This window comes from Lynx rufus, unplaced genomic scaffold, assembly GCF_022079265.1.
Source record: "Lynx rufus isolate CCGP_SWC_20201006 ecotype Redwood Valley unplaced genomic scaffold, mLynRuf1.p SCAF_1, whole genome shotgun sequence".
Classification (NCBI taxonomy): domain Eukaryota; kingdom Metazoa; phylum Chordata; class Mammalia; order Carnivora; family Felidae; genus Lynx; species Lynx rufus.
The window spans coordinates 39,968,296-39,979,240 of record NW_025814823.1 but is presented as its reverse complement, the minus strand read 5'-3'; positions in this window follow the sequence as shown (position 1 = coordinate 39,979,240).

Genomic DNA, 10,945 nt, shown 5'->3' with positions numbered 1-10,945 from the left:
CTAAAGTGTTAATCCCATTCATTTCCATCTCATTATATTTATCTTTATGTGTTTGAATTGGGGCTTTTTATATTTTGTTTCTCTACTTAACATGTTCAATCTTTCATCTACCTTCTGAATATATAGGATGCAGCTAAAATAACTCATTTTTAAATGAAATTTTATTTTGGAAGAATTTTAGATTTATGTAAAAGTTGCAAAGACAGTATAGGTGACCCTTTAATAATACGGGTTTTGAACTTCAAATATCTGCATACAAGGATTTTTTTTCAATAAACACAGCACAGGACTATAAATGAATTTTCTTTTTTTTAATGTTTATTTATTTTTGAAAGAGAGAGAGAGACAACAAGTGAGGGGGGGGGGAGCAAAGACAGAGGGTGACACAGAATCCGAAGCAGGGTCCAGGCTCTGAGTTGTCAGCACAGAGCCCAACCCGTGGCTCGAACCCACAAACCATGAGATCATGACCTGAACCGAAGTCAGATGCTTAACCGATTGAGCTACCCAGGCACCCCATAAATTTTATTTTTTAATGATTTTTCTTAATAACATTTTCTTTTCTCTAGCTTACTTTATTGTAAGAATACAGTGTATAATAAATATAACATACAAAATATGTGTTAGTTGGCTATTCTCATTATCAGTAAGGCCTTTGGTCAACAGTAGGCTATTAGGAGTTAAGTTTTGAGGGAGTCAGACATTATACATGGATTTTTTATTGTGTTGGGGTGGATGCTCCCAACCCCAGCATTGTTCAAGAGAACTTGCCTGCATCCATGCCCACATCTAATTTCCTCTATTATTAACAACCTACCATATATGGCATAATTGTTAAAATAATTTACACATTATTAATAATTAACTGAATTGACTGAATTAATTATTAACTGAATTAACATATTAACTGAAATGCATAGTTTATTTATGTTTCTTTCATTTTTATCAAATGTCTCTTTTCTCTGTAAGGATTATATCCAGTACACCACATTACACTTAGTCATGTCTCCTTAGCCTCCTCTTAGCTGTGACAGTTTCTCAGACATTTCATAAGGCTTGACATTCACTCTTCAGGCACTTTTGATGTGCACTGTTCAGGCATTTAAAAAATTTCTTCATTTAGGCTTTGTCTGATGTTTTTCTTCTGATTACATTGGGTTTATCTGTTTTTGGAAGAAGACCACGCAGGTAAAATGCTATTTTATGTCATCCTATCAAGGGTGCATACTCTAAAAATGACTTATTGATATGTATGTAGACTTTAATGACATGACTGAGCAAGAGTTTGTCAGGTTTCTGCACTCTACAGTTACTTTAAAATTTTTCCCTTGACATACTGTACTTTTTGGAAGAAAATCGCTATGTACAGACTACACTTACAGAATGGAGAGTTATTAGAAATTACTTTGCACCAGAGATTTGTCTCTTCTCCCCCGTGTATTTGTTTCAGCATTTGCATCATTGTTGACTTATTGCTATTTATTTAAGCTCATTGACAAGGAGTTTATAATTTGTTTGTTGCTTAAATTATGTCAGCTTTGGCTTTTGGAAGCTCTTTCAGTTGGCTCTTGTGTCCCTTTGACAGAATTCCATCAATTGTGGGGTTTTTATTTGAACATTTCCTTAATTTTTGGCACTACAAAATGCTCCGTGTTCATTATGTATATTTCCTGCCCCATTTATCCAAGGAAATGGTTCCTCTTAATTTAGATTTATATTAGAAACCATGAAATTAGAAATCATGATGCTAGATGTGCTTGTGCTACTGGGATGTTTTCTGTTCTAGGTCCTATTGGCGATAGAGCAAAAATACACATGTGTGCCTGCTAAACCATGAATATACACATATTTCCAGTTGTTTCTATATGTAATCATCTGTATCTATATTGAGCTAAATAGGAGTTCTGCTATGGTTTGAATGTTTCTATCTCCCCACATTTCACATGTTGAAATCCTAATGTGATGGTATTAGGCGGTGAAGCTTTTGGGAGGTGCTTAATCATGAGGGTGGAGCCTTCATAATGGGGATTAATGCTCTTATAGAAAGTGATCCCACAGAGCAACCTCTCCACCATGTGAAGATAGGAGAAGTCTGCAACTTGGAAGAGGGCCATCACTCAACTATGCTCCATAATTGTGAGAAATAATTTTCTGTTGTTTATAAGCAACCTAGTCTGGTATTTTGTCATACCAGCCCACACTAAGACACATTCATATGATAAAGCCAGTGCTAGTCCATTACTATGTAAATCATTCTAGTTTCCTCTCCTTATTTATTTATAAACTCCCTCTCCAACATTGAGAAATCTGGCTCTGACCAGTGGTAATTAATTACTGATGCCACTATGTATACATGTATAGTGGTATCAGTATTATAAGTACATACATCCATGGGAAGAAATTTTATCAAATAGAGTATATTGATTGTATACAGTTCCTTTTGCCTTTAGTATTAAAGACTCCATGTATTTTCAAAGTTACTTAGGTCACCACTTTTCCCTACCTCCTTCAGTAAGGTGGTTTGATCCATTTGTATTACAGTTAGATTATTTTGCCCGATTCTGCATTTCATGCTGGATCATAGGTTTCTAATTAATTAAAAAAAAAATTTTATACATGGGGTGCCTGGGTGGCTCAGTTGGTTGAGTGTCCAATTTTTGACTTCAGCTTAGGTCATGACCCCAGGGTCATAGGATCAAGGCCTGCATCAGCCTCTGTGCTGGGTGTGCTGCCTGTTAGAGATTCTCTCTCTCCCTGTGTTCCTCCCCCTGCTCTTGCATGCTCGCTCTCTCTCTCTCTAAAATGAAAGAATAAATAAAAATTTTTATACAGCAGTGTTCACTGATTTTGCTGTAAAATTTTATGGATTTTGACAAACTATTTTGACCAATAGTATCATGTGGCCACTATTGTAATATTTAACGGAATAACTTCACCACTGAAAAATGCCCTGTGCTTCACCCCTTCAAAATTCCCTTCACCCCTAAGTGCCTGGGAAACAGTCATCTTTTCGCCATTGCTACAGTTTTGCCTTTTACAGAATATTGCATAAGTATAATTAGATAATATTAAGCCTTTTCAGACTGTCTTCTTTTACTTAGCAATGTTTGCCTGGTTGCTGATGAGAAGTCAGCTCTAATTCTAATTGTTGCTCTTCCATAGGTAGGATAATTTTTTTTATTTTGTTTTGTTTTCTTCTGTACCTTATTTAAAAGATTTTATCTTTGTTTTTTGGCACTTTGTTATTTTTCTAGGTATAGATTTTTTCCCCCCTATTTATCCTGCTTGACGTTCTCTGAGATTTCTGGATTTGTGATTTGGTGTATGTCATTAATTCTGGGGAATTTCTGGTCATTATTACTTCCAATATTTGTTAAATTTCTTCCTTCTTTTTGTGTTCCAGTTATGTGTATGCTACACTTTTTGAAATCGTTCCATAGTTCTTGGAAATTCTAAGGGTCTTTTTTCATTATTTTTCTTCTTGCATTTTAGTTTGGGTGTTTCTGTTACCTTTATTCAAGTTCATTGATTGTTTATTCAGTCATACGTAGTCTATTGTTAAGACCATCAAAGGCATTCTTCATTTCTGTTTCAATATTTTTGAGTCGTAACATTTTCTTTTGATTTTTTTCTCAGAGTTTACATCTGTGCCTAAATTACCCATCTGTTCCTTCATCTTGTCTATTTTTTCCCCATTGGATTCCTTAACATATTAATCAGAGTTATTTTAAATAGTGGATTTTAAATTCCCTGTCTCTGACATCCGTGTCAGATGTGAATCTGTTTCTGATGCTTGCTGTATTGTTTCAGATTTTTTTTTTTTTTTGCCTTTTAACAGGCCTTGAAATTACTGATTGAAAGCAAAACATGATGTGTTGGGTGATAGAAAGTAGTGTAAATAGTCCTTTACTGGTAGGTTTTATATTCATCTGACTCGAAGTTTGTGGTGTTTAATTTTGTTGTATCTGTAGGTGCCAGAGGCTTCACATTCTCCAGTGTCCCAGTTCTCATCTCCTGTTTGATTCTGGGCTGCCCTAAGTACACCTCTGAGAGTTGCAGCTTTTTCAGTTTTAATCTCTTCTGGTAGTGGAGCCCTGTTTCTGTGCTGGTAAGGTGTGTGTAAGGGGGAAGTATTCTACAGTCGTGATTAAATCTCATCTTTTGTTGGCCTGTGTCCCTGGCACATAAGCATCACAAGTGTTTCTCAATACTTTTCTTCTACTAGATGAGACAGAACAGCTCCCAAGGGCAGAAGTTGGAAAAGTGCCCTTCCTCCAAGTGGGATAAAAATCTGGTAAAGTCTTTTCTCTTGCAGGGTAGGCCTTTGCTATAGAGAACACGCTCAATGTATTTCATCATTATTATTCTTCCCCTTCCTCTGCTAGAAGCGAGAACTTTTCTTCCTCAGGTTTTCTCCATATGACCGCACAGTGTCTCCACGGGTAAAATCTAGGAAAGCTTAGGAACGCCCCCCCCCCTTAGGGTTTTTCACTTTCATGCTAATCTGTACTCAGTTTCCAGCAATTCATCATAATTACCATTTAATTTTTCCTATCAATTTCTATCTGTAACAGCTCCTGCTCCAGCTAAGCAGATCTTGGCCATGATTCTCTGGATTCTTCTGTCTCAGGAGATTTTAACATTATGGTTTACATTGTGATCTCAGGTCTCTGGTGGGGCTCAGAGAAGACACTGATTTTCAGTTTGTTTGGCTTTTTTTCCTGTAAAGATAAGAGTGATGATTTCTAACCTTTTTATATGTCAGAGCAGAAGCTACAAGTCTAATAATGTTCTTAAAAATACTTCCCTACTAATTCTATAATTTACATCATTTCTAGTTAAGTTTCAGTGTATTTGTTTTTCTCCTCATTTTAGGCTTTATTTGTTTATTTTTTTCCTTACAGGTCTGATAGGATTTTTGTCAACTCACGGCTTGCTATCTTCAGGTAGAGTTTAAGTGGCTGTAGGACCTCCACTCCTGAGCAGCTTGTAATGGCTGTGTATGATACCTTGTGAATTATCAAATATTCCAGTCTGGGGAATTAGAACATGAACTAGTCCTGGAATGGTGAGAGGTCCAGGGGTTTATACTTCTGTTCTTTTGTATGGTTCTTTACTGCATTTTGGGTATTTTCCTCACGACAAATATGCTGATCGATACTCAGATGAACATCCATGGGGATCCTCTATAGATTACTGGAGTTCTTCTAAGAAGCTCTTTTTTCCCACCAGCACTTCATCACAGTTGAAGCTCCTGGAATCTTGATAATTTAGAGAGATTGTATTAGGTTCCACCGGATTCTCTTTCCCGAAGCTGCAGGGTGGAATCTTTCCAGACAGTGGACTGCGGCAATCTCAAGGCTCAGATTAATTCCCTAGGGCTGCTGTAACAAATGACCACAAACTTGGATGGCTTAAAACAACAGAAATTTATTGTCTCACATTTATAGAGGCTACAAATCTGAAATCAAGATGTGGGAGGGTAATGCTGTCAGAGTCTAAGACTCTAGGAGCATGCTTCCTTGCTTCTCCTAGATTCTGGTGACTGCTGGCAATACCTGACATTTCTAGGCTTGTGGTAGCATAAATCTGATCGCTGTGTTCTTCATCACATGGTGCTCTCTCAATTTATTTCTGCATCTAAAATTTCCCTCTTGTTCTGAGGACAGCAGTCATGACGTCATCTTAGCTTGATGATATCTGTAAAGACCTTCTTTTCATATAAGGTCACATGTACAGATTGAGGTAGATATGGACTTTGGTGGGGCACTATTCAATCCAATGCAGAGTTTGCCTCTCTTCTCTCAAGAATTGCTGCCTGTACATTATTGTTTCATATAGGTTTTTCAGCTTTTCAGTTGTTTCAGGCAGAAGAGTAACTTGGCCACTTTTTCTCTGTCTGCTAAAAGCAGAAATCCTCCACATCATTTCTGTTTACCTATCATAGCGCCAATGTTTTCATTGGGATTCAGTGCACAATCTTCTTTGAAGAAAATGATCCACTGCCCAAAACCCGGCTTAAGTAAATAAAAAAGTTAAAATATTTTCAAATAGTAGAAAAATTGTGGTGGACAAGTGTCGAATGCATTAACTACATGTAAGTTGGTTTAATAAACATTGAGATTTCAAGGTTATTGAGGAGAAGAATGCATGATTTGAGTTGTACTTAGACAAAGCAAATGTGACGCACATAAAATGGATACAGTGGGAGACAACCATAAAGTAAGGGTTTCAGGAAGGCTGTAGAAGTCTAAGGGTTTAAACCAATTTGGGGCATTGTGATTATTAAGAAAGGATGAAGTTGGGTGCTTGGGTGGCTCAGTCAGTTGAGAGTCCAACTTTGGCTCAAGTCATTATCTCATGGTCTGTGGGTTCAAGCCTTGGGTTGGGCTCTGTACTGACAGCTCAGAGCCTAGAGGCTGCTGCAGATTCTGTGTCTCTCTCTCTCTGCCCCTCTGCCACTCAAGCTCTCTCTCTCTCTCAAAAATAAACATTAAAAAATTAAAAAAAAAAAGAAAGCATGAAGTCAAGTCACTGCTAAGGTTGGATTGTCATAATTTGCCAATGTACTAGGGAAAACAAAAATGTACAAGTTTCTAACAACACAGTGGTCACAGCTCAGTGGTCACAACTCAATAACTATTGCTGTGATGATTCATGATTGTAGTATAAGCAATATTTTCTGGAGATCCACTCATAAGTCCTTATGAAACGGTAAAATGGGGTAAATCATAAGCCATAATTAATTAGTGACATAACTGTAACTAACATATATTCTTACTCTCACTCATAATTCTATCATGTCTTTTACTAGACAACTCTCTTTTTTTCTGTTATGTCAGACTTTCATGACATAAAGGTTCTTTGAGTCATTTTATGAATATCAGATTGAAGACAAAATATTGTCAGTGAGTGGCACACTCTTTTAGATGTCTAATAAATTTTCTGATTTTAGAGCTTAGGACATGGTTTATGTATTTATTCAGACCTTTTCTTAAGCAATATGGAAAATTTGACAGCGTATGAAATACAGAAGTTGACATTTCATCATTGAGGAACATGACTCTTGTTTTAAAAATGAACCCAGACATTTGATTCATGCAATATTTTGTACAATGGGATTTGGTATCAGAGGGTAAGATAACTAGAAAAATTATTTTAATAATAAAAAGTAAATAAAACTTAGGTAGATTTTGGAGTGTTGTAAGAGGTGAATGTGTCATCAGAGGAACGCTTCTAAATGCTAAATGCTAGGTTTTCTAAACTTTCTTTACAGCTCTAACACATCTGAAATTTTTATGTCAATAGTCAACCACAATTTCTAATTAACTATTTATTGGCATTCTGTTGATTCATTAAAATTAAAATATATTAAGTGCATACTCTATCCACAAGTTACATTAGAGATCATAGAATATATAAAATTTAAGATAATAATTATATATTGAGTATTCCGTTCAAAGATCTTTACTTACCAACTGAGGAATAATACTAAAAAATGGACTTAAAGTTGTTCTTTCCAGTTCATAATACACCATTCAGTGAGTAAACATGACTGTAAACAATTGCATTTATAATGCAGTATAATAAAGACTAAATTATGTGTTTGCAAAGTGCCAATTTCACAGAGGATAAAGTGTTAATTCTGCCTGGTCCAGAAGGTATATTCTTTACAACCTTTAATTTGTGCCATCAGCAATAAGTTTGTACTCTCCTGGCAGACATGTGGGAAATGTACATTCAAGGATGAGAGAACAGAATGTATAAAAGCATGGAAGTATGAAGTAGCACATGTTCAGGGAATGGCAGAGATACAGATTATAATGAGTGCAGAGGAAGAATGGCAGATGATAAAAAGTAAAATAAATTGGAGTTGATTGTGAAGGACCTTGTATGGTAGGTTAAAGAATCCAAAGGTTAATTCTTGGTACAGTGAAGTCTCATGTGAAAGTATACCTGACTATGACAAGATGTTTTCTTCCATTTAAATGTTAGTGTGTGGCTCTTGTGGGTGTAAGGAGCCAGAGAAATGAAATAGTCAAAGATGTATCCAAGCTTTCCAGGTAAGGTGACTGAGACATGGTTATATTAACTAATATTTTTAGGAAAAATGTTTAAAAATAAATCATGATTCTAATCTGTTCCCTACCCTTAAAGTGAGATCGAGTGAGGTATATAAGCAGATATCTAAAAAAATAACTTACAAGTGCTGTATTAAAGATACATGTAAAAGTTGTGAGATTTCAGTAATTTTCAACTCCTTTAAGTAGGTGTTATTCATAAAAACATGTGAGACTGTAAACTTTATCCTTAATTATATTTAGGATATAGAACTCTACCCTAGTCTGGATAGTATGTAGAAAAGTAGAAATTAGTATTAGAAAGTCATGGTCATATGAGTTCCCAAGTCTTGTCTTCACTTTTACATAACTATTATTTACCTTTTCCCTCCAAATATTGATTTAGTTATACTTTTAGTGATTGAATTTGGCATAATATTTAAACTTACTGACTTTGGAGTGAAATGGACATGGGTAGACTTCTCAGTTCCATTTACCCCTTGCTATGTGATGTGGACAAGGACCACTGTATCTGGGTTCCACTTTTTTCATCTCTAATACAATGTGAATAGTAGGACCCATAGTATAATGTTAGAGTATATTTAAATAAAGTTAATACATATGAGATATTGGTTTCAGAGTCTGGTATGATAACAGTTTAAGAAATCATTTTTCTTCGAAAGATAGAAACCTGTAAATGGATCTCGGCTTAGATAAAAAGTATGTTTAGGTAGAAATAACTTTGAAACTGGATATGTTTTAATTCAACAGCTAGCTTTTCAAGTTACTGTTTCAGTGTCCTTCTGTATAAAAAATAATGAACTATAGATGTATCCCACAGAATGTTGAAATTATTGAGATACACATAGACAAAAATTAGATAATTACTAGAAACTTAATATATTTTAGCTTTTTTTTGAAATTTTTTTAATGTTTATTTATTTTTGAGAGAGACAGAGACAGAATGAGAGTGGGTTGGGGCAGAGAGACTGAAGCAGGCTCCAGGGCTCCGAGCTGTCAGCACAGAGCCTGATGCGGGGCTCGAACTCATGAGCTGTGAGATCATGACCTGAGCCGAAGTTGGACACTCAACCAACTGAGCCACCCAGGCGCCCCAATATATTTTAGCTTTGACTTTACTTTTTAGAATTTGTGGCCTGAGTTTTTACCATTCAGTACATATTTATTAGGCATCTATTAAGTGGTAGAAAACATTCCGTTCTTAGGAACTCAAGTAAAAAATTGTCTAGTGTTTGAACTCAAGATATTTAAAGCCCAGAAGAGAAAAATACACACAAAAAACCATAATTTAATATAGGGTTTTTAAATTAAAAAGTGCCATTGAAGTTTAACAATGTGATATAAGATATAAAATCAAGCACATGGTGTTCCTAATGCCCCCAAAATTAGATGTTCAATATTAAAGCATAATTAAGCAGAGCACTTATATTGGAAGTTAAAATCAACATACAGAAATCAGTTGCATTTCTTTATTCCAACAATGATCTATTGAAAAAGGAAATCAGGAAAATAATCTAATTTATGAAACATCAGAAAGAATAATTCATATGTGTGCTTCCATGTTTATTGCAGCATTATTCACAAAGGCCAAGGCATGGGAATAACCTAAATGTCCGTTGAGTGAATGGATAAAGAAACTGTGGTGTATACACATATGCACACACATACACACCACTAACTGGAATATTATTCAGATGTTAAACAAGAAGGAAAACCTGCCATTTACAGAAAATGTATGAAAATGGAGGACATTATGCTAAGTGAAATAAACCAGACACAGAAAGACAAGTATCACATGACTTCACTTACATGTGGAATCTAAAAATGTTAGATACACACAAGCACAGAGTAAAATGGTGGCTACCAGCGGCTAGAAGGCAGGGAAAATGGGTAGATGTTGGTCAAAAGTTACATGGTTACAGTTATATAGGATGAATAGTCTAAAAATCTAATGAATTATATATATGCGATATATATATATATATGATATATATATATCATATGAGTAAGTCTAAAGATCTAATGAATTATATATGTATATTATATATATATATATATATATATATATATATATATATATATGATTCTATAACATGTAGTGGCTACCCCACAATAAACATATAAAAATAACTCAAAATAAAATATTTGAGTTAGAGTCTATAAAAGGTGGAAATACCTATTCCAGGAAGCACATTGCCTTTCTCAGCAAACAAACTAGGCAAGACTGAATTTTAGGAGGACCAAGACATAGAGCATATATTTATCGAACCCAGAGAGGATATTAACAGCATGTGGCCAGTGTTCTATATTCTTTATCCCTTATGTGAATATTGTAAATATTATTAAACTTTCCCATTATCTTTACAACAAAAGTAATCATGTCAGCGTTTACATTCTCTAACACCCTGTGCCAAAACAACTGTCTTTCTTCTTGACGCTGTCATTAAATATACAATCAACCATTGCTTTGCACTTCCGACTACAATTTTTAATGGTTATTTATTTATTTTGAGAGAGAGAGAGAGAGAGAGAGAGAGAGAGAGAGAGAATTAATGCACAAGCTGGAGAGGGGTAGAGGAGAGGGAGAGAGAGAATCCAAGCAGGCTCCGGGCTGTCAGTGTGGAGTTTGATGTGAGGCTCGATCTCACAAATTGTGAGATCTGTGAACTGAGCCAAAATCAAGAGTCCACTGTCTAACTGACTTAGCCACCCAAGTGCCCCGAACTGTTCTTTTTTTAAAAGGCTGACTCAAATATGTGGGGAATAGATATGTTTAAACATATATATTTCAAACCCATTTCTACCTTCCATTTCTAGAAATGGAAGGAATTTCTAGAAATTCCATTTCTACCTTCACTTACTGT